Source organism: Rousettus aegyptiacus, unplaced genomic scaffold, assembly GCF_014176215.1.
Source record: "Rousettus aegyptiacus isolate mRouAeg1 unplaced genomic scaffold, mRouAeg1.p scaffold_m13_p_3, whole genome shotgun sequence".
NCBI lineage: Eukaryota > Metazoa > Chordata > Mammalia > Chiroptera > Pteropodidae > Rousettus > Rousettus aegyptiacus.
Genome location: NW_023416306.1, coordinates 89,354,884 through 89,380,701, shown reverse-complemented (window position 1 = coordinate 89,380,701; position 25,818 = coordinate 89,354,884). Strand labels below are relative to the sequence as shown.

General features: G+C 36.7%; 1 pseudogene; it reads left to right on the top strand.

Moving 5' to 3' along the window:
* Positions 1 to 23,304: 23,304 nt before the first annotated feature.
* LOC107514084 lies at positions 23,305 to 24,565 on the top strand (annotated as a pseudogene).
* The last annotated feature ends 1,253 nt before the right edge of the window (positions 24,566 to 25,818 follow it).

The window sequence follows — 25,818 nt, the reverse complement described above, 5'->3', positions numbered from 1 at the left end:
CATGGACTTAAGTAAGACTTCTTTGTTTGCCTCTATTCTTGTGAGCTCCCAGTCTGACAAGTGAACCACAGTGGTGACATGTGTTCCCATGAATTTGTGTTGACTCAAAGTAAATGTTAAATATCTGAATGTTTTGAATACCTACCCTTCCTCAGTGCACAGTAACCCTAGTAGAATGGCTGCAAGTTCAATCAGGAAAGGCCAGAAAAAAGATGACAGTGCATACTTTGATGTTATTTTAGGGCTCTTTTTCAAGTTATAACTCTCCCACCTCCACACACATATTCAAGGGCTGTAGGTATGTAAATTGCCTCAGGTTTGAGAATTGGATGAGGAGTCATGACTCTCAATAGTGTTATGAGTCAGATTGTGTCTGAGTGAGCTGCCCATCTATTTTGTTTCGAAGGACCTCATGCTATCGAAAGTTCATATGGTCAGAATGTTTTGGTTATCACAGTGGCCACACTTCCTATTATAGTAGCAAGGTGGCGTGGCTTCTTCTGATTAATCACTACCAGGTTTCTAACACCAAAAAAAAATCCTTTCTACGGCATGAAATATTTTTTCTGTACTTTAATCCCAGACTCTTATTGTTCTCATTAACGTCTCTCATTCACTTTTATAGTGGCCATTATCTTCTGCTATTTCCTTAAAAATATCAAATAATTTTTAAAATTTTTCTTTTGGTATTCTATTTTATTCTCAGAAGTTTGCCGTTCTTCTGAGTCTTCATGCTTCATGACAAAGTTTTTTTATGTTTTGCACTTTTGTTTCTTCTTCTTCAAAAAGAAATCATTTTTCTAGACACTGTTGGTCAAATGTTCTTGGCTTTTTTGACCACTTCTGTGGTGGTCAAACCCCTGTCTAGATCTTCAGCCAGTCACAAAGTTGAAACAAATGGTTTATAGCTCAACTTCTAGTGCCCAGCAGGTTTTAATCTCTTGTGGCTCTGCTGTTCTATCATGCTGACCAATGCCAAATTAAACACTCATCAACATTAAAATGATAATCTTCAGTATCCATTTCTTCCAATCCTCTTTTGATATTTATTCCCTACCTATGAAGTTTTTCATAGGAAATACCTCAAAGAATGCCAACTGATATTTCTGATCATTTCTCCATTCTTCTTAACCAGTTTTCTGGTAGCTCTATCTACTTCTGGATATATAAAGAGAAATATTGACTGGGGTTGTGGGCATGATTCTTGATGACTTGAAAAGCAATGGATAGTTGGTCAATTTTCTGATTAGCAAAGACCCTGAGTTTCTGGCCTAGGGGCAGAATTCGAGGCATAGCTTAAGGATTGGTATACCATGATATTTAAAAATCTGATCCTATAAGGCTTAGTGTGTGATGGAAACTTCTCCCTAATTTTGACATTAAACTGACTACCAATCCCAATTAGTATGGGTAATGTGAATTTCCATCTTTTTAGCCTTCATAGGTGTTTCAGTGAGAATTTAGAAATGGCTGCATCAGGCACAAATCCCACTTCATACCAGAAGCCTTCATTCATTGAAGTGCTTGGATAGAATTTCCCAGAGTATATTTTGAAAACATTAGTTCACAAAATTACATTAAAAATTTTTTTTCACAGGACAAGCCAGGACATTTGGGCTATAATGAATAAAGTTAAACATGTTTTCTTTTCTTTCTTTTTTTCTTTTTCTTTTTTTTTAAGTAAGGCTTCCCAAAGCCTTCTCTATGTGTATAGAGAATTTCTTGGCTAGAGATAGAATATGTATTCTCTGTGGCCCAAATTTATTTGAACACAAGTCCTCCAGCCCTTATTTTCCATTAAACGTTTCTTGAGACTTATGTTCCATGAAACATATTTTGGGAAAAGGCAGTTTATAGGCCATTTTTATCTTCTGGAAGTTGCTAAATTCTTACTGGAACTATTCACTTTATCTATTATTATCCTTGAGAGGAAAGGAAGGTGGTACCAGAGGTTATGAATTCTCAGCCAAAGCTTTCTCTTTTCTTGGGCTTATTATTTAAAAAGCTTGCCAATAAGTAGGTTAAATATCTAAATAATAACATCCAGCAAAAAAAAATCATATTTTAATTTGCAAATAAATTTACTCCCCAGGTGTTTGATTGCAATGGAAGTTTGCATACATATACTTCACTTCATATCACCTTGTTGCTTCTAATGTAACTATTCAATTTTCCCTGCTGATTTAACTCAGCTGCTGGATCAGGACAAAATTTTGGCTTCTTCTATAAATAGAGTAAAATATAGAAAGACCACTGTGTTCTGTTTTTCTGATCCCTGACTGTTTTTTAAGAATCTGAGCAGTTTGTAGTTGACTATGACTAGGCTGGGTAGGTCTGTTTTAGAAGATCTACATTGGATCGCCTCACTGTCTTTGAAGGCTACAAATCTTGAGTACCAAAGAGAACTCATTGTCTAGCATAGTATTTATCCACTGAAACTATACTGTGGACTGTTAGCCTCATTAACCAAGGGTTGCAAAGTTTAGGGAATGTGTAATTAGTTAAACCTACAGTGAAAAAACGCTGTTTGTTCTATGACCAAACATTGTAACTGTCTGGACACACTGTCTTTTAAAACATTGTGAGGTACAACGAAATGGTCCCAGCTATCTCTCTCTACCACCTCCTGCCTATGCTCATCACTAAGGTGTAAAAGTCACCAGCTGATAACTCCTGATTTGAACATAAAATAATAAAATACCACGAACAGGGAGAGAGGAGGAATTGAGTAACTATAGCTATAAAATATAAGGGGGGAGATGAGGGGAGCAGTTTAAGGTGGTAAAAGTTTACTTCACCAGCAGCTGGGGAGTGGCATTATAGAATTTCCAGGGCAATGGTGGACCTGTCCCATTCTGGCTGTACCTTTCTGAATCTGAGTTTGTATCTTTGAGTTTGCCAAGACTATCATAACCATGAGAGTAACAAATGCTTATCACAGGGTAGACATCATCACTGTAGTGCTAAGAAAAAGTTTTCCAAGTGCCAGTGGGTTGTATTTAAATTTCATATCTTAGATTAAGCAAGTATTCCTAATGCGTCAAAGATTATTAAATGCTTTCTAGAGCCTTTAACAAGATTATCAACAAGAAATAGTCTACCTTGTGTTTACTCAGTAGTTGTTATTAATTAATTTCTTGGCTTATTGATATAAAGAATTGTATTAGTCCAGATTTTTGGTTGCAAGCACAAACTTAAAGTAGATTTATTTCACCCATAAAACATTTGAATAGCACTAGGGTAGATCACAGAGTTGAGGGAAGACCTATAAGAATTAGGTAAATTCTAGCAGACTATAAGTGGAGATTTAACTTCTATTAGGATTCTTTCTTTTCATGTATTGTGTCTGCTTTTCTCCAGATTTTGATCTTATTCTCTTTTTTAATAGAGGAACTTTCACGATAGTTGAAAATATGGTTGCAGGCCTGGAACATCCAAGCTTAATAAACCCAGAGGTCTTGAGAAGGCTCATCATTTCTCACTTAAATTTAAAGAATTTCTAGAAAAAGACTGATTGATGTGAGCTAGGTCATATACTTACCTTCAACCAATCATAATGTCCAAGGGTCCTATAATTGACCAGATGGGCCCATATTTTATTTTTGTGGCCATGGGGACAGGGCATTGTGATAGGTAGTTTTATCAAACCCATATAACATAAGGGCAGAGCAGATCTCAAAAGGAGTGGGCAGTGTCTACAGGTGTGTGTGTGTGTGTGTGTGTGTGTGTGTGTGTGTGTGTGTGTAGAAAGAGAGAGATTACTGAAATGAAAACATGGTACTGTACAGATATGGCACCTTACTACGTATTAATTTGATATCCTTATACCTGTCATCTGCAGGGGATATCATTCTTGAAAAGGCTCCATTGAAGCTTTTGTCAAATTCTGGCACTGATTCCAGAGGAATCCTGAAAAGATGCGGGTAGCCTTAGGATGACTTGGTATTTAGTTGAGTGAATATTTGTCTCTGTCAATCTGATAGTATGACTTATTTTAGATGAGATTCCTTACTCTGACCCTGGAATGAGTAGGATGGGCACCTGAGGGGCAGAGATGGATCTGGTACTTAATATCATTATGGTATCTCTGAAGACAGTTATTAATTTCTATCTAAATGCTTCTAGTAGTAGGGGGTTCTTGTTTCAAAGAAGTGCATTTTCTTTAAAACCTAAATTGTTACATTATTTCTATACATTGTGCCATATTATTATCACTTAGGTTTATAGAGACTCTATATGATCAAACATTGTTATATGATACAGTTCTTCAATATTTGAATACTGCTCTCAATTTCTCTGAAGTCGTCTCTTAAGATTATTTACCTTCTTATTTGCCAACCACACCATTTGTGAATGACACTTTAAAACTGCTCACACTACTTAGCAGTACACATCAAAATCCTGCTAATGTTTGCCTTATTAATACTACTTCTAAGAGCATATCTTAGGGAAATAATTATGTACATAAAACTTCTTTAAGACTTAAGACACTTTGTGTGGAAAAAGCATAATTTTTAACAGTATCTTCTTTATCTCTAATTGGATAGAACTACAAATAATTTATGGCCATTTCTACCACCAATATCAAGTAAAAGAAGCTTGGCTCAGATTTTCTAACGTGATACATGTACAAACACATACACACAGATAAAATTTTTGAAAGATATATCTACAAATGTTAAAAGTGATTTTTTTATACATGAAAGGATTAGAATTATTTTAGTGAGATTTTTAATGAGGGATATGATTATGATTATCTAATTTTTCTATAATTAATTTATGGTATAATGAATGTAAGAGAGACCTCTCAAGATATTTAAAATTTTTTAAGCTTTCAATTAAAGTTGACATTCAATATTATATTAGTTTCAGTGTACAGCATAGTGGTTAGACATTTATATAACTTACAAAGTGATCCCCTGATAAGTCTAGTAACACCGTACCTAGTTATTATAATATTATTGATTATATTCCCTATGCTGTACTTTACAGCCCTGTGACTATTTTGTAACTACCAATTTGTACTTCTTAATCCCTTCACCTTTTATACCCAACCACCCAATCCCCTCCTACCTGGCAACCATCAGTTTGCTCCCTGTATACATGAATTTGTTTTGGTTTTGTTTATTTTGTTTTTTAAATTTGACATGCAAGTGAAATCATATGCTATTTGTCTTTCTTTGACTTATTTTGCTTAGCATAACACCCTCTAGGTCCATTCGTCTTGTCCCAAATGGTAAGATATATGTATCACTTCTTCATTATCCAATCATCTATTGATGGAAATTTAGGTTGCTTTCCTATCATGTCTATTGTAAAAAATGCTTCAGTGAACATAAGGATGCATATGTCTTTTTGAGTAACTGTTTTGGGTTTCTTCAGTTAAATGCCCAGAAGTGGGATTGCTAGCTTATATGGTAGTTCTATAGAGGGGGATAGGGGGAAGTGGGTAAAGGGGATCAAACATATGGTAGCTGAAGGAAACTGGACTTTGGGTGATAAACACACAATAGAATATACAGATGTCAAATTATAGAGTACACTTGAAAATTATATAATTGTATTAACCAATGTTACCCCAATACATTTAATTAAAAAAAATTTTCAAAGAATCTCCATATTATTTTCAATAGTGGTTGTATCAATTTATAATCCTTCCAACAGTGAAAAATGGTTCCCTTTTCTCCACATCCTTGCCAGTACTTGTTTTTGTTGATTTTTTTATAATAACCATTCTGAGAGGTGTGAGATGAAATTTCTTTGTTTTTAATTTGCATTTCCCTGATGACTAGTGACTGAGTGTCCATTTCACGTGTTCATTGGCCATCTATATGGTTTCTCTGGAGAAATGTCAATTCGAATCCTCTGCCTATTTTTTGAATCTTTTTTTTTTTGATGTTATATGTATTTTGGATGTTAATCTCTTATCAGATGCGTCATTGGCAAATATCTTCTCCCATTCAGTAGGTTACCTTTTTGTTTTGTTGATGGTTTCTTTTGCTATATAAAATTTTTTAGTTTGATATAATCACATTTGTTCATTTTTTCCTTCGCCTGAGGAAAATATATTGGAAAACACATTACCAAATGCAATGTCAGAGAGTTTATTGCTTATGTTTTATGGTTTTGAGTCTTACGTTCGTCTTTAATCCATTTTGAGTTTATTCTTATATGCAGTGTAAGGAAATGGTCTAGTTTCATTTTTTTTTCATGTTTAGTTTTCTCAACACCATTTATTGAAGATACTGTCTTTATCTAATTGTATATTCTTGCCTCCTTTGTTATAGATTAATTGACCATACAGGCATGGGTTTATATCTGGGCTTTCTATTCTGTTTCACTGATCTATGTATCTGTTTTTATGCCAGTACCATGGTGTTTTGATTACTATAGCCTTATAGTATAGTTTGATATCAGGCAGTATGTGATATCTCCAATGGTGCTCTGCTTTCTCAAGATTTCTTTGACTATTTGAGTTTTTTGTGCTTTCATATAATTTTTCAGATTATTTGTTCTAGTTCTGTATAAAACGCATTGGCATTTTGATAGGCATTGCATTGAATCTATAGATTGCTTTAGGTAATATGGACATTTTAACCATGTTAATTTTTCCTATCCATAATCATGGTACATATTTCCATTTATTTGTATCTTTTTCAATTTCTTTCTTCAATGTCATATAATTTTCTGAGTACAAGTCTGTTACCTAGTTGGTTAAATGTATTTCTAGGTGGGTTTTTAAAAAAATTGTAAATAGGGTTGTTTTTTAATTTCTCTTTCTCACAGCTCATTACTGGTATATAAAAATGCAATGTATTTCTGAATATTAGTTTTGTATCCTGCTACTTTACTGAATTCATTTTTCAGTACTAATAGTTTTTTGGTGAAATCTTTAGGGTTCTCTTCATATCGTATCATATATTGCTATGAATTTTCCTGTTAGGACTGCTTTTGCTTCATTGCATAGGTTTTTGAGTCATTGTGTTTTCATTATCATTTGTCTCGAGGAATCTTTTGATTCCTCCTTGATCTTATTGCTAACCCATTCATTGTTTAGTAGCATGTTTTGTAGCTTTCATATGTTTGTTTATTTTCTTTTTTCTTTGATTTCTAGTTTCATATCATTGTGATTGGAGAAGATACTTGACATGATTTCAATAGTCTTAAATTTATTGAGACTTGTTTTGTGGCTTCCATGTAGTTTATCCTGAAAAATGTGTTTTATGTAAACTTGAAATATGTGCTATTTGAAGCTACTGTTTTCTTGTGAATTTTCTGTCTGGAAGATCTATCCATCAATGTCAATGGAGAGTTGAAGGCCCCTACTATGATTCTCCCTATATGTTGATCAATATTTGCTTTACACATTAGGTGCTTCTACTTTGGGTGCATAAATATTTACAAAGGTTATATTCTTTTGTTGGAGTGATCCCTTTATCATTATGTAACAGTCTTTGTCTCTTGTTATATTCTCTGTTTTAAAGTTAATTTTTGTGATATATCTGATATAAGTGTGTTACCCCAGCTTTTCTTGTTTCTATTTGCATAATATATCTTTTTCCATCTCTTTATTTATATTTTGTGCATGGCTTTTGATCTAAAGTAGGTTTCTTGTAGGCAGTCTTAATATGAATGTTGTTTTCTTATCCATTTGCTACCACATGTCTTTTTGCTTGGAACATTTAATCTATTTACATTTAAAGTAAATTTTGATAGGTATGTAGTTATTGCTATTTTATTAATCATATTTTTGATATTTTATTTTTCTTCTTAAAGAAGTCCCCTTAACATTTCTCGGAGTACTGGTTTTCTGGTGATGAACTCCTTTAGCTTTTTCTTTTGTGGGAAGCTCTTTATCTGTCATTCCATTCTATATGATAGCCTTGTTGAGTAGAGTAGTATTGGCTGTAGGTCCTTGTTTTCCATCACTTTGAATATTTTGTACCAATTTCTTCTGGTCTGCAAAGTTTCTTTTGAGAAATCAGCTGAAAATCTTATGAGAGCTCCCTTATAGGTAACTAACTGCGTTTCTTTTGCTGCCTTTAAGATTTTCTCTTTGTCTTTAACTTTTGGCATTTTAATCATGATGTCTTGGTGTGGGCTTCTTTGGACTCATCTTGTTTGGGATCCTCTGCCCTTCTTGGACTTATATATCTAATTCTTTAATCAGGTTGGGGAAGTTTTCCATTATTATACCTTCAAATAAGTTCTCAATCCTTTTGTCTCTCTCCTCCTTCAGGTACCTGTATGATATGAATGTTGTTATGCTTGATGTTGTCCCAGAGGTCTCTTAAACAACCCTTTTTTTGTTTTGTTTTGTGTTTTCCTTCTTTTTGATGTTCTGATTGGGTGGTTTTGGCTACCTCATCTTCCAAATCACTGATTTGATACTCTGCTTCATCTAACCTGATGTTGAGTCCATCTAATGTATTTTTCATTTCCGTTATTGTACTTTTCATTTCTAACTGGTTCTTTGTAATAGTTTCCATCTCTTTGTGTAAGTATCCCTGAGTTTATGTATTCTTTCCCTAAGTTCATTGAGCATCCTTATCACCAGTGTTTCAAACTCTATATCTGGTAGGTAGATTGCTTGTCTCCATTTCATTTAGTTTTTTTTTTTCTTGAGTTTTCTGCTATTCTTTCATTTAAAGCATTTTTTTTTTTTGTCTCCTCATTTTGGCTGCGTCTCTGTGTTTGTTTCTATATATTAGGTATATCTGCTACATATCCCATTCTTAGTAGAGTGGCCTTATGTGTGGTTGTCCAGCAGAACCTTGTGGCACAATTTCCCTGGTCACTTGTGTTGGGTGCTTCAGCATGTCCCTTGTGTGGGTTTTGTGTGCCCTCTTTTTGTAGTTGTGACTTTGTTGTTTGCACATCAGTGGTGTGATCGATTCTTAGGATGATTGGCTGTGAGAACCAGCTGTGAGTACAGTAAATGATCTCATGTATGGTAACTGACTCTACAAAGTAGGATTTGCTGTATCAGGTTCCTGGTGCCTTCTGAGTCCACACTTTGGGTATGTCATTTGTGGAGCTAATTGGATGGTACTCTGGTGTGGTCTGAATTTTGCCACTGGTGTGTTGGTTGTGGGGCTTTTGGGGAGGGTCTTTGGTGCAGGTCCCAGTCAGCTGCTGCGTGTGCCTAGCCCAGGGCCACCTGATAAGAACCTCAAAGTTATCTATGGTTGGTGTCTGCCTATGCTGGGCTTGGAAGCACCTGGGAGAGACCCTGCTGTGAACTGAGGTAGACTGCCATTAGTACTGTGCTGTGGGACACTTAGCAATATGCACAGGGCACAATGAGGCCAGCAGCTGCCTGTTTGAGATTTGCAGACCTTTCAGAGTTTTTAGGGAAGTCCACAGCTCTGGATGAGGTTGGTCACCCACTGAAGAGATTACAGCCTGCACACAATTGGGTTGTACAGGTTCTCAGGGAATCACCAGAGTTGGGTATGTTTCATGGAGACTCAGATTTGACACCCACCTAAGCCTGTAGCATGGGTGGTGGGAGGGCTCAAGAAAGAAATAATGGCACCTATCACCACATTGGTCCCCGAGAGAGCTTCTCCTCCAGCCTTTGTCCTAAAGCCAAATAATTCCATTCTCCCCATATGTCTCTAATGTCTTTTGAGCTGCTGCCCCACTTCTGGAACTCAGAGCAAGGGAGTCAGTCAGCAAGTAAATCTGTGTAGGCCCCTTTAAGAGGAATGCCTGGTACTTCAGCAGCCCTCTATCTCACCTGGATGAAATTGCTGCTGATTTTCACAGCCAGATGTTGTAAGGACACGTCTTCCTGGCATTGATGGTAGGACTAGGGAGCCCATTGTGGAACTGAGACTCGTTGGTCTTCAGGGGGAACTTTTGCAGCTGAGTTATCCCTCCAAAATCTTGACCATTACACGTGCATGTGGGACTAGCACATTTCACATCTCTGTCCCCCCTAGAAGTCTGGATGTGGCTTCTTTATAATTATAGTTATATATAGTTATAGGAGTTCTGTTCTGCTAGTCTTTAGTTAGTTCTCAAGGGTGGTTGGTCTATAATTTAGTTGTAATATTTATGCAGTTGTTGGAGGAGGCAAGAATATTGTTTACCTACTCTGTTGTTTTGACTGAAAGTCATCCTCAAAATACTAATGTTTGTGTTTTCTTTGTATACCCCTATTCCTCTCCTCTCTCACAGGGCCAATTTTTTCTTCCCCTGCTTAATTAAGCTCTGCAGGAATGGAGATTCAGATGTAACTTACAGATAAGAATGAGGAGAAGAAGAGTTAGGGGTGCAAGTTGGTGTTTAGAGAAAGAAATGGAGGGAAACTACACTGAGAAGAGGAGGGAGGGCTTTCAACTGGAGCACCTGAGCAGCTCTTTGCATGGGTTCTTCATAGACCTGTCATCTGTGGACAATTGTCTGAGATGTTTGTGATCACTCAACTTTCAGAATATGGTAGATAGGGGAGAAAAGGCGAAACTGCTGCTGACCAAGGGGTCAGTGTATAAGGAGGCATGAGGACATGTTGTCATTATTATCTTTTTGAAAAAGCTTTAAAATAATTTTTAAAAATTCTGGACCTAGTAGTGACTTTCTAGTAACTAGATCAGAAGAAATCTTTGGGACAGCTTCTCTTTGTGCTCTGTCTAGAGGATAATAACTCCATATATCATTTCTGGATATAGTTTAACTAGTTATAGCAAACTGACAAATTATACTATTATCTAGTTTGTATTTATTCATGCATCTTCTTCAGGAAAGCAGTACCAAAAAGAATTTTGTTAAATGCCTTTCAAAAGTTAATAAGCACTCTACTTATAGCTTTTCTTTTATTACACTACTAAACTTCCTTAAAGAGTATGAGGTTACTTGGCATATTTTACTTACTTTTCTAAGTGCTCACAAATTGCCTCCCCAAATCTCATCAATAATGATCTCTTTAGCAATTCTTGCTAGAATTATTGGGGATCATGTTAAGCTTGCTAGATAGCACTGAACAAAATTTTAATTCAAATTGGAAGACCAAACTCACCAACATGAAACAGTTGTTAGTACTTAAGTGTTTGTCTTGGCATATAAACTCCCCCTTCCTGGAGCATCTTCTCTTCGACTTAATATCTTTAATTGCCCTCCATCTCTTAGGCCAGCCTTAAGTCTATTTCCTCTTGAGAGCATTTTTGGCCACATTGATCTCTTATTTTTCTAAATTTTGCTTGTCCTTATTGTTTGCACTTTCCAATCTAGTATTTGGTATGTTTTGCAAAGTCCCAGAAAATAGAGACAAACATCTTCTAATATGTCTGCGCAATAAGTTTAGCGTATACCTAGTACTAGACACCCATCCATAACTTAGCAAACACTGATTGACTTGACTATTTGGAATTATTGTTTTTGCTTAGAAGCTTACTTTCTCTAAAAATATTTATCACCTTCTGAGCTCTGGAATATTCCTTCTTTTTGACTGTTCTGTGGTAGCCTTTTAGCTTTCCTTGCCCTTTGCTTATCCTGAATTTGGAGTTTCTGTTGGAGTTCCTGAAATTTTGCTTTATTTTTTTTAAATGTATTTCCTTTTTTAATATTGATAATTTTATGAGACCAGAGTAATATCTCGACAGGAGATAATGATTTCCAACATGATCCATTTCAAAATTTTAAATTTGATACCTCAGAATTTAAAAATTAAGTTAGCTTCTATTTATTAATCTTAGCACTTGGAAATTTAGTGCAAGAGATACCAATGTGCATTTTTAAGTGCTTTAATGACAATACTTTGAGGAAGAGCATTATTTAAATTGAAGAAATAGGCTTTGCTTGAAGTATCACTTAACACCTGTATGTGTTTCTTGACCAGTCATGTTCATTTCCTTCAAATATTTAATGTATCTGAGTGTGTATGTTTTATATCATTTATGTGCCTGTGTTTACCTTTCTTCCTTCCCCTTCTTCCCTACATTCCTCTTTCAGGTGTATGCTGTTTAATGTGTTGGTTGACAGCCACAGTGTCTTTTGACCATTCGAAATGTGGACAGTCCAAATTGAGATGTGCTGTAAGTATAAAATACATAGTGGAATTCAAAAATTTTAGTACAAAAATGTAAAATATATCAACAATTTTTATATTGATTACATGTTTAGATAATGATTTTGATAATTAGTCAAAATAAAATAAAATCTTATAATATTTAATTTCACCTGTTCTTTTCTCTTATAATGTAGCTATTAGAAAGCTTACATTACACATGTGGCTCACATTTGTGACTTAAATTAAATTTTTATCAGACAGTGCAATCTTAGACAGTCTGCTCAAAGATTAGACTCATACATTTTTCACTTTCTCCCTCCCCACTCCCTTCCTCCTTGCCCCTTGCCTGCTTGCCTTCTTTCCTTCCTTCCTTCCTTCCTTCCTTCCTTCCTTCCTTCCTTCCTTCCTTCCTTCCTTCCTTCTTTCCTTTTTCCTTCCTTCTTTCCTTCCCTTCTTTATTTGTTCTCCACTGTAACCAATAAAACCCTGTACATAGAGATATTTGTAAATATAACAATAAAAGTTGAATAGCCAAAGTGGTTAAAATTTTGAAAGGTTATCTAAAATAATCTTATGGGGATGAAAATTTTCAGCTAGCAATCAACAGAAGCAACTGTCCTGTTTAGACTCTCCATATTCTATTTTAAAGTTGGTCAAAAAACAAGAACTAAATTATTTCAGTTAGGATCTGCAAAGTTCATCAATTTCTCCTTCTATTTGGAAAGTGTCCACTCAGGAAATATGTAAATCTGAGCACAAAATAACTTAAACTCTCAACAAATATTATCCACTACAATTTTGAAATTATAGCCAAAATTGCAAGAACTAATTTAAGCACAGCTATTATGATAGATTATTTACCAGATCAAAATCTTTTATCAAATACTGTTTGCTGCTGAGAGTTACACAGTCCTTTTAGTTTAATCAATGATACAAATAAGTTTGCTACCTTGGACTCTTGCCATTTTGCTTCATGCCAAACAAAAACAAAAGCCCTCAACAAAAGAAGATGTAAAAAAATTAGAGAAGCTTATCTTTTGACATAATTTTATAAGCTGACAAAATTATTTTAAAAATTGTCATCTGTGTCAGATTAAAAAAAAGTATACTGCAGTTCAGAATTGTTTTCTTTTCTTTGTTGTCTATGAAGAAGAGTTGATGCATTAGTGACTGACTTTACAGCTTCTAGGATAACTGTTAAACAATGTTTAGAGAAAATAAGAAAGACTAAATTTCAGCAGTCTATGTTCAGCTTTCATCGAAAATTGTTCCACAACATATAATTTTCTCCAGTGTGTTATAAAAAGAGGCTAAATCTGGGGAAAATAGGATTAATTCATCAAAGGAATAACAAATGTAAATTTTTCTGCTTCAATAATAATAATAAAGGCATTTACATTTTTTCAACTTTATTTTAAACAAGTTATTTTAGCTATAAACAAATACATTCTAATAACTTTTAGAATTACTTTCTCTAATGACATCTTCCTGTCTCTACCAAAAGAAGTAATTAGGATTTTGAAATATCTTTGGAAACATGGTAGAGTGAGAGATGTCCCCAGATCGTGTCCCTTGAAACAACAAAAAGCTGAACATCTAAAATTCAACAAAAACACACACAAACCGCACTCCAGCAGGTCTGAGTGTGGGATCTGCCCATAAGAGCTACCACAGGTCAGAAACCTGGGTGTTGGGCAGTGGAATGGGAAAAATAAAGAAGCTGCCTCTCTCAGTTGGAGCTCCCTGTAAGGGGAGGAGGAGGGGAGGAGAGAAGGTTCAGCGACTTCCCTGAACAGCCCTGCCTGGGAGAGATTATGAGTTCCACACAGCCAGGGGCAGGGCCCAGTTATCAGGACAGAAAGTAGAGAAGGACAGCAGAGAAACAACAGTTGATTTTACAGGCAGTGGTTGCAAAACCGAGGTTAAGCCACAGCCCCAATTCTTAACCCAGAGGGCTCCTTCCCCCATTCCCTCCAAGACTGAACACTGTGGAGCCCCAGGAGAATCTGAGCAAAAGCTGCCAAGATTGAAGCTACCCCTCGCAGCCTTGGTAGCTCCCTATAAAAGGAGGGGGAGGGAGGAAGTTGTGGCGACTTTCGTGATCAGCCTGCCTGGAAATGCTAGAACTTCTAGCAGCTGGCACCAGGACCTAGTCATCAGGGCAAAAGCAGAGAAGCAGGACGGGACTGCAGAGAAACAACAGTGATTTTTACTGGCCCCAGTTTCAAAACCGAAGCTGAGCCGCAGCCTCCAACTCCCAGTCCAGAGGGTCCCTCCCACCATATACTCCAAAACTGATTACGGTGGAGCCCCAGGGAATCTGAGCAAACGCTACCAAAATGATTGCTAACACTGACAGGGATTGAAACTGAGAGTAGCAAGTGCGATTAAACGTCTACAAAAAATAAAATAAAAAAGTCATTTAGGCTTTATATAAAGCAGGGATTTAAGAGCCTTAGACACCACTTACTGGAAACCAAAAGAAAAACATCTTTGCAGCAGGCTAAAGAGAGAGACCTTTATATAATAAATCTTTTTTCTGGAAAGAAAGCATAATACACTTCCTCTAATGCCCAGAAATAGTCCATTAAACACCATGAACAACCAAAGTGACAAGGCATCTCAGAAAGAAAGAGAAAAATCTCCAGATAATAAGCTTATGGACATAAAAATATGCAATTTAAATGACAGAGAATTCACGATGGTACTTTTGAAAACACTCAATGAGATCCAAGACAACTCAAATCAACAATTTTAGGAATTGAAAAAAACAACTATATGAGCAGAGGAAGGAGATTGAAAACCTCAAAAAGGAACCAAATAGAACTTCTGGAGATGAAGAACACACTGCAAGAGTTGAAAAATAAAATAGCAAGCTTGGGAAATAGAGTCAACCAAATGGAGGGAAGGATCAGTGATATCAAAGACAGAAATCTAGAAATAAATCAGAAGAAAGAAGAGAAAAGCTGAAGAATGAAAAATAATGAAAGAGAAAGTAAAGAACTAGCTGATACTATTAGGAGAGGAAACATAAGAATAACAGGCATTATTGAAGGCGAGGAAGAGGAGCAGGGACTAGAAAGCATTTTCACACAAATAGTTGGTGAGAATTTCCCAAATCTAAGAAATGAGCTGGAGCTTGGAATTCAAAAAGTCAACAGAACACCCAATTTTCTCAGCTCCAAAAAGTCTTCACCAAGACACTTTGTATTAAAATTATCAAAAATCGATGACAAAGACCCAATTCTCAGGATATCCAGGGAGAAGAAAATGGTAACTTATAAAGGAAAACCCGTTAGATTATTCTTTGATTTCTCAGTGTAAATCTTACAAGGCAGAAAGGAATGGAATCAAATATTTAAACTATTAAGTGAAAGGAACTACTAGCCAAGAATAATGTATCTGGCTAAGCTCTCTTTTAAATATGAAGGAGAAATTAAGACCTTTCCAGATATACAAAAATTGAGGGAATTCTCCGCTACAAGGCCTGCACTACAGGAAATACTGAAAGTAGTCAGCTCACCTAAAACAAAGTGACAAAAAAAATCATGATAATAATCAGGGGTGAAGTGACTATCAGGCAAATAGAAGTAGAGGAGTGCAACCCTTACTAAGAACAGTGCATTATAAGCTTAAATAATAAGAAGAGAATTGCTATAGCAAGATAGTAATGAACATTCAGCATATATAGAGACAAATTGAGATAACAATGACTGAAAAGGGGAGGATTCAAATATCCAAATTCACAAAGGAGAATGGAGATAAGGCACGCACAAAAGAAAATGGATGACTGTATATATATAACTATCCTTTTCATATTCTTAATGGTAACCACACACCAAAGATTCAGAAACATTGTATAGTTATATAAAACAAGAAGGAGCAGAGGGAAAACCCACAAAAGCCACCCAAAATAAAGAAAACAGAAACACAAGACAAGGAACCAATGGAAACACCAAGCTTCCAGAAAGCAAAAGATAAAATAGCTATAAGAAGACCTCATATTTCGATAATCACCCTAAATGTAAATGAACTGAACTCACCAATAGAAAGGCATAGAGTTGCAGAATGTATCAAAAAACAAAACCCAACTATATATTGCCTTCAGGAGATACATCTCAGCTCCAAAGACAAATATAGACTCAAAGTGAAAGAGTGGAAAATGAGATTTTGAGAAAGTGGCACTCAGAGAAAGCAGGAGTAGTGGTACTATATCGGACTAAATAGACTTCAAAATAAAAAAGGCAAAGAAATATATTGAGGGACACTTCATAATGATAAAGGGATCATGCATCAAGAAGGCATAACGCTTATTAATATCTATGCTCCTAATCAGGGAGCCCCAAAATACGTAAAGCAATTACCAACAAAACTAAAGAATAAAACAGACCAAAACACTATCCTAGTAGAGGACCTACATACCCCACTGTTGGATTTGGACAGATCATCCAAACAGAAAATCAACAAGGAAATAACATCCTTAAAAGACACATTAGACCAACTAGACATAATTGACATTTACAGAGCCTTCCATTCCAAAACAGCTGTTTATACATTCTTCTCTAGTGCGCATGGATCATTCTCAAAAATTGACCACATACTGAGACACAGAGATAGCTTCAACAAATATAAGAGGGTTGAAATCATACCAACCATATTCTCTGATTATAATGCTTTAACACTAGAGATCAACTGCAGAAAGAAAGCAAGAAGAACCACAAATACATATAGAGATTAAACAACTTGCTACTGAAGAATAACTGGGTGAGAGAAGAAATAAAAACAGAAATCAAGAGATACATAGAAATAAATGATAATGATAGTACAACATATCAAAACTTTTGGGACATGGCAAAAGTGGTCATAAGAGGAAAGTTCATATCATTACAGGCCTATCTCCAAAAACAGGAATGAGCCCAAATAAATAACCAAACGCTTCATCTTTAAAAACTAGAAAAGGAAGAACAAATGAAGCCTAAAGTCAGCAGAAGAAAATAAATAATCAAAATTAGAGCAGAAACAAATGAAATTGAAAACAAAACAAAAAAATAGAAAGAAATGCAACAAAGAGCTGGTTCTTTGAGGTTAACAAAATTAACACCCCTCCCCCCTCCCCCCCACTAGACTCTGTAAAGAAAAAAGAGAAAGGACACAAATAAACAAAATCAGAGATGAAAGAGGAGACATTGAGACTGATGCCACAGAAATATAAAGAATAATACAAGAATACTATGAAAAAGTATATAGCACCAAATTTAATAACCTAGAAGAAAAGGAGCAGTACTTAGGAAGATACAACCTTCCTACACCGAATCAAGAAGAACTGGAAAATCTAAATAGACCAATTGGCAATATGGAAATTGAAACAATTATCAATACCCTACCAAAAAGTAAAAGTCCAGGACCAGATGGCGTCACCAGTGAATTCTACCAAACATTCAAAGCAGATTTAATACCTAGTCTCCTCAAACTCTTCCAAAAAATCGAAGAGGAAGCAATACTTCTCAACTCATTTTATGAGGCCAATATTACCCTGATACCAAAACCTTCCAAAGATAACACAAAAAAGAAAACTAAAGATTAATATTTCTCAAGAACACAGAGGCAAAAATCCTAAAGAAGATACTAGCAAACTGAATGTGCAACATATTAAAAAGATTATACACCACGATCAAGTGGGCTTCATCCCAGAGGCACAAGAATGGTTCAACATATGTAAATCAATTAATGTGACACACTACATAAACCAATTAAAAAATAAGAATCATATGATCATATCAATAGATTCAGAAAAAGCCTTCAACATGATACAGCATCCTTTTATGATCAAACACTTAATGAAATTGGTATAGAAGGAAAGTACCTTAACATTATAAAGGCCATATGTGACAAACCTTCAGCCAACATTATATTGAATGGTGAAAAACTAAAAACCTTCCCTCTAAGATCAAGAACAAATTATTCAATATAACATTGGAGGTCATAGCAAGTGCAATCAGGCAAGAGAAAGATATAAAAGTCATCCAGATAGGAAATGAAGAAGTCAAACTTTCACTGTTTGTGGATGACGTGATTCTCTACATAGAAAACCCTAAACATCCCACAAGAACACTACTAGAAACAATAAGCAAATACAGTAAAGTCTCTGGATACAAACTCAATGTTCAAAAATCCATTCATTCCTATACTCTAATAATGAAGTGTCAGAAAAAGAGGTGGAAAAATAATTCCTTTTGCGATTGCAGCAAAAAGAATAAAATACCTAAGAATAAATCTAACAAAATGCGAAAGACCTATATAATGAAAACTATAAGACTCTATTAAAAGAAATTGAAGAAAATACAAAGAAATGGAAATATATTACCTGTTCCTGGACTGGAAGAATCGACATAGTTAAAATGACCGTATTATCTAAAGCATTATACAGATTTAATGCTATCCCCATCAAAATCCCATCGGCATTTTTTAAAGAAATAGAACAAAAATTATCAGATTTGTATGGAAGCACAAAAGACCCAGAATTGTCAAAGCTATTCTGAGAAAAAGTCACTCTGTCTGACTTCAAATCATTCTACAAAGCAACAGTAATCAAAATGTCATGGTATTGGTAGAAAAACAGACACATGGACCAGTGGAACAGAATCGAGAGTCCAGAAGTAAACCCATATTTGTACGGACAAATAATTTTTGACGAAAAAGCCAAAAACATACAGTGCAGACAGGAAAGCCTCTTCAGTAAAGGGTGCTGGGAAAACTGGAAAGTCATCTGCAAAAGAATGAAACTAGACTGCTGTCTATCATCACACAGCAAAATTAACTCAAAATGGATTAAGGACCTGAATATAAGACCTGAAACAATAAAATGCATAGAAGAAAACATAGGAACTGAACTCAAGGACCTTGGACTTAAAGAGGATTTTATGAATTTGACCTCAAAGGCAAGGCAAGTAAAAGCTAAAATAAATGAATGGAACTACATCAAACTAAAAAGCTTCTGCTCAGCAAAAGAAATCATCAACAAGGTAAAGAGATAGCCATCTGAATGGGAAAATATATTTGCAAGCAACACCTCTGATATGGGCCTAGTATCCAAAATATACGAAGGACTAATATGATTCGATAACAACAAAAATACAAACAATCCAATCAAAAAATGAGCAGAGGATCTGAACAGACACTTCTCCCTAGAGGACATACAAATGGCCAACAGATATATGAAAAGATGCTCAACATCACTAGCTATTAGGGAAATGCAAATCAAAACCACAATGAGATACCATCTCACACTTGTTAGAATAACTATAATCAACAGGATAAGTAATAACAAATGTTGAAGAGGATGTGGAGAAAGCAGAACCCTCATACACTGCTGGTGGGACTGCCAATTTGTACAGGCACTATGGAAAATAGTATGGGGGTTCTTCAAAAAAGTAAGAATTGATCTACCACATGATCCAGCAATCCCTCTATTGAGTATTTTCCCCCAAAGACGTGGGAACCCATATCCCAAAAGATATTTGCATACTTATGTTCATAGTAGCCTTATTCATAGTGGCCAGGACATGGAAGCAACTGAAGTGTCCTATAATAGCTGATTGTCTAAAGAAGCTGTGGTATATATATACAATGGAATATTACTCAGCCATAAGAAGAGATGAAATATTGCCATTTGAGACAACATGGATGGATCTCGAGGTAATCATGTTAAGTAAAATAAACCAAACAGAAAAAGTTGAAAATCACATGATATCACTTATATGTGAGATATAAACCTAAAAGCAACAAATGAACAGGATAAAGACTCATAGACATGGACTATAGACTAATGGTTACCAGAGGGCAACGAGGTGGGGGAGAATAAGGTAGGTAGATGGTAAAGGAAGTCGAATATAGGAGGTGGGTGGGAAGAAGAGGATAAATTGGGTAAAGGGGATATATGGTAGCTGAGGGAAACTGGACTTTGGGTGGTAAACACACAATAGAATGTACAGATGTCAAATTATAATGTATACCTGAAAATTATGTAATTGTATTAACCAATGTTACTCTAATAAATTTAATAAAAAAGAGAAATAGTTATATATCAAAAGATATGAATACTATTTTGGGAAATTCTTTTTACCTATTAACTTTCTTTCTTTGCTAAAATACTTTTTTAATGACCTATTAAAAATGAGTTTCAAAATGTCCTTTTGAGACTTTGTAGACAAGCTTCTGGACGAGTTTTATCAAATCATATCTGGCCCATCCTCATAGCTGATGGAATTAGACATTCTATATAAAAGATACTAAAAACAAAAACACAAACAAAAAAACAATTAGCCTATTTTCTGGGTGAAGTCAGTTAAAGTAGAAATTGATGTTCCCACTTTTTGCTCCCTACCATGGGTTCTGTGGGATTACTCTCACTTCTTGGTATTTGGTATTTTCTCCTTATTTGGGATTATGTATTTTATGATAGATGCAATGTTAATGGCTCCCCTTGGTTCATTATTCTGCTTCCTATGCCATTTGGACCAAAGTAACAGGGTTGGTTTTCTGCATCTCTTCCTCAAAGAGTGAGAAATAAATTGATCACTGCCTCCTGTCTGTGACCACTCATTCTTCTCACTGATCCCTCTATTCCATGGGAGGATATATTAGTTAGGATATAGTAGGGTAAACTGAAGTAATAATTTAAGCCCTCAAAATCAGTGGTTTAATAAAATAAAGGTATTTTTCTTACATTTTATGTTCAATGAAGGTCAGTGGTGATCGTGTGGGGTTCTGCTCCACATAGTTAGTTACTCCGGGATCTAATCTAGCCAAGCCACCATCACCTTGTAACACTTTTATTTCAAAATGTGGTTGGTTACATGATTGTTCCAGCAGGGTAAAAGCAAGCAGGAAGGTTGTGCATTGGCTTTTAAATGCTTCGATTTAGAAATAACACATATCCTTTTACTTATAGCTCATTGGTCAGAACTAGTCCCTTCAATCTGCTTAGGTAACTCTTAGGGGCTGTGACATCTGATGAGACACATGGATATTTGGTGAGTAATAAATATCTTTGGCATAATATTCATTTTGGTTACTTAGTATTCTTTTTTTTCTTCTTTTCATACATGGACTATCTCCTCTAAAGAGACTAAATTCCACTGAATTATTGTATTAAGCTCAAAAATTAGAATGACACACATTGGTCTCTATACCAAGTCTGGTTGTGCTCCTCCTAGTGTAGAGTCCTATGAACTAAAAGATAAGTTATGTTTTTCCTACAAACATAGTCTGAAGCAGTATAAAATAGACAGAATAACTACAATTAGCACTTACACTTAGAAAAAAAAAAAAGACATGGTAGTCACTGATGTGTAGTGATTCTACAGTCCCACTGGCAGGCACTGGGGGTAGAGGAGTGCTCCCCAACTAGACTCAGCTCCTCTGGTAGAGCTTCTTTGTTCATTGTTCTCATTGCCCCTGACTGTGCCCCTTCTTTTTCTTTATCTTCTTTGCCCACTTCTGAAGCAGACATTGAATAATATTATCTTTTTGGAGGGTGTATGGCTTTTGAAACCTAATTACTATCCCTTGAAGTTTGGGAGCCTGATATCATTTAATATCACAAATAGTCACAAGTTTGCAGTTTCCTTGAAAGTCAACTCTCTTGAAAACTTAATAAGCTTTTATTTGAATCCAGTCAGTTATATAATCTAGTGATTAAACTAACAGTTATGTTTGAGACTTATTTCTCAATTCTGCTATATTGTTTTGCTTTTTTCCCCACTTCACCTAATTCATCTGAAACTCTTTCTCTTTCTCGATTTAATGATGGATACTTTGAATCTACCTAGAACAATATCTAGAAAGCCCTATATTTAATCAGATATTTCTCCTGAAGCATTTAAATTCATTGATAGATTTTATTGGGCATTATCTGCTCAATTTTTAATCTCATCATTTATAGTCTAGGCTTTAAAAGCAGTTGGCTTATATAACCAACAGGGCCCTGCATTTTTGAACGTTCTCTTTTCTCTTTCATTTCTTCCTATAATCAGTAAATTATTTCCTGAAATTCTTATGTATCTATATATATTTTTCCTGGTATTTATGTGCCAGAGTCAATAAAAAATAATCAACACACACTAAGTTTCTTTTTTTTCCAACCTGTTCTCTTAGAGCACCCTGTTTGGTACTCAGTTGAATGCTTTCCAAATTACTTTAAGTAACTACCAAATATTTTGCCATTGCGTAATGAAGGTGACCATAATTTTAGCCTCTGGTATCAGTTTCCTTGCTTCCCTCTATGTAACCACTGGGCCAGTGACATATGTTAGGTTTTTGTTATGGCAACACCTCACTTCTGCATGAATTCTTCATTCACTAGATAGACTCCATTATGTTGTATTAATAAATTTACTCTGAGATATCAGTGGCTTAACATATACTGGTTAATTACTTGTTAATAGTCAGTGTCCAGCAAAACATCAGGCCTTGTACGATGTAGTTACTAGTAGACCCAGAATGACCAAGGCTCTTTCATCTTATAATATCACTGTTTCAGCATATGACCTTATGATTGTCTCAGGAGAGGAAAAGAAAGCTATCTACTGGCTCTGAAATGTAAGGGAGGTGGGAAATAAGCAGAGAAATTTTGCTTAGTAGTACATATCTCTGTGGAATAGACTCAGAGGGGCTCTTGCTTAATATTAGTCTAACACAGGAGACAAAAGACCTTTAGAACTTAAAACTATTACTGACGAATACCCATATCACTGATTTTTATGGTGGAAAACATAATATCTAAAAGATCAAAATAGATTTTATTTCTCATTTTCTAAGATTATATTCTTATATCAATCAGTATTATATAAAAAGTTATCCATATTCAGTAGCATACTTGCTCTATTTTTCCTAAGCCCCTTGAGATTATATAACAAACAAAATTTTGTAAAATATTTTTATCTTTAAAGACAGAGGTGATGGAGATAAGCAGAGGAAAGTCTCCATCCTCTTCTAAGCTACTTCCTCCTTCTGTCAGAGGAATCAAACAAACATTTACTTATTGAAGCAATTTGAGAGGTAATCTAATTTAAATCCCTTATATTAAAAGATGAAGAGAGAGACTTGGAGTGACTAAGTGACTTATCAAAAAATCACCCAACTACTTAGTCAGGAACTGTGAGAAGTCTAAAATTTTACCCTACCGAGTGGAGCCAAATTTGAAGTGAGCAGAGGCGGGTAGTGGGGGGCGGCCATGAAACTAAATTTGTTGCAGTTTCCTTGGCTACCTGGGCCCTTTGAATCCAGTAATCATGCCTATCTGTGCTCTGTGCACCAACTGCTCCTACTTCTTCAACCACTCGTGGGATGTGGCTGCCATCCACTGCGGCCACACCTTTCACCTGCAGTGGTGAGTGACCATTGTTTCCGGGCTGGGCACTCACCACGGTACGGTGCAGGATAGTGGAGTGTCGGGCCTCCGCATCCCGTCCCTGGAGTCCAGACGGGTGATGAGAATGGCACTAAATGGAGCGGTATGGGAGTTCCCGACCTGGGCAGAGGCGGATCAGGGCGGGCTTTCTGGAGGAGATAACAACTGGGCTGAGTCTGGGGAAAAGAGTTGGTTCAGTGAAGCACGGGCTTCTTTGATCCGCTTGCAGAGAGGTGTAATGGGCGGAGCCTTATCTAATTGGTTTCATACAGTACCAAGTCGAACCTGCCCACAGTGCCGAATCCAGGTTGGCAGAAGAACCACTATCAATAAGCCCTTCTTCGACCTTGCCCAGGAGGAGGGTGTCTTAAATGCATAAGTCTTAAAGAATGAATTGGATAATGTCAGAGCTTTCCCAGAAAGAGAGGGAGGAACGGGATAGCCAGGTCATCATCAATAGTTTGTGGGACACACTGAAAGAGCGCAACGCCACTGTGGAATCTGCAGAAGGCCTTAGACAGCTGAAATGCTGTTCTCCATCCTTAAGAAACAAATGAAGTTCTTGGAATAAGCATGGGAGAAGGCCCGCTGACTCAGGAGTAAGATGCAGATCGGGGAGCGGATTGAGCTCCTACTCCAGAGCCAACGACCAGAGGTGGAGGAGACGATCCAGACATGAGTGTAAGACAGTCATGGGGAGTAGCAGCTGGCTGTGTACTGCATGTTGCTCAATAAAGAGTAGGAGAATCTAAAAGAGGTACAGAAAGCCTCAGGAGAGCTAACTGACAAGCTGAAGAAGGACTTGTTTTCTTCCAGAAGCAAGTTGCAATCTACTTTGAACTGGACTAGGCCAAGCTGGAGCTGAGATAAAGCCCAGAAAGACTTATGGAAAACTGATAAGAAATTGTGAGCCTTTAAAAAAACTAACAATGCTGCAGGAAACCCTGAGTCTGCCACCAGTGGACAGTGGGGCTGTCAACCGCCTGGTTTTAGAGAGGTTCAGTGACCTTATGGGATGGTGCAGGGACCCCAAGCTAGAAGAGCTCCCTGTACCCTCCAGCATCTCTTTATGGAGCCAGAACTGCCTGCCTGCCCCAGTTGGGGTTGGACTGAGAAAAGGGTATAAAGTGATGGGCATATGACTGTGGAGTCCAGCATGTGGTCAATTTTGAAAATCTGTTTCTGGTCCTTACTCCCTATTCCACCTTCAGGGCCCATTGACCAGGCCACCTCAGAAGCCGCAGGTAACACTAAGACTTTGTCAGGGGCTTGGCAGATACAGTGCCCACCTTCAGGGAGCTGATGGTCTCAGAGACCATCTCATGTGAACAGACCTTTAAAACCCAGGCCTCCTCAAAGCAAGAAGTAAAGAAGAAGGGGGAAAATGGCCTAGATGTTAGAGGCTTTGTACATCCCTCTTGCAACCATATTGAAGTTGTGACAGAAACAGAGCAAACAGCAAGCAAGGCTGGTGGGGATCTAGATGAACAGAAGCACCACAATTAGGGAGAAAAATAATTAATCAACTTGCAGTGGTAGAGGTTAGGAGGGGGTGAATACATGAGCTGTCTGATCCCAGGTGGCTGAGTGGGACAGATGCTACGGCAGCAGCAGCCAGCAGCTGCAGACACCTTTTAAAGGGGTTGTGTCAGTGGGTGGATTTTCACAGTGATGAACCTGCTTGCTCTGAGCACCAGCATTTAGTAGGCTCCATAGTGGGTGCCAGAGACTTATAGGGGGACACTGAGTTGGAGTGAGGACTGGAGGTGGGGATCTCTCCTGAGTAGAGGTGCTGGCGCTATCCATTATTTCTCTGTTGAGCCCTATAGCTGTGTGTGAACACAGAGCCACTATAGCTGAGATGCCATCAAACTGCATAATAGAAGTCATTCTACCCAGAGGATTCCCTGAAACTCCACCTCCCCCAACTCACGCCCCATCCAAGCCACATCTAGTTGTGTCCTCAGGAATCTGGTGTGCCTTGTTGAGCACAGTCAAGACTCACACTGGTGACAGCTGTCCTTGGCTTCTGGCATGGCCTCTTGAGGCAACAATAAGCACAGCATCTGTGGATTGCTGGCTGAGTCTTAACAGGTGGCCCCAGAGGGGCATAGCCTGGGGCTAAATTTGGCCTGCAGCTGAACCCCTCTCACGACTGTGCCATAGGACACCTACTACACAAAGCCACACTAATAAGACTAGGAAACTTAGGAACTTTGCTTAGCACATAGAAAGAGAAACAGAAGGCAGCCAAAATGGGAAGACAAAGAAGCAGAAACCATGTGAGAGAACAGAACAGAGATCCAGAAATAATGGTGTCAAAACACTGGTTATATAGAAGCTCAATGAACTTACCAGACAAAAATAAGTAAGGAAATTTATCATCACCAAACTA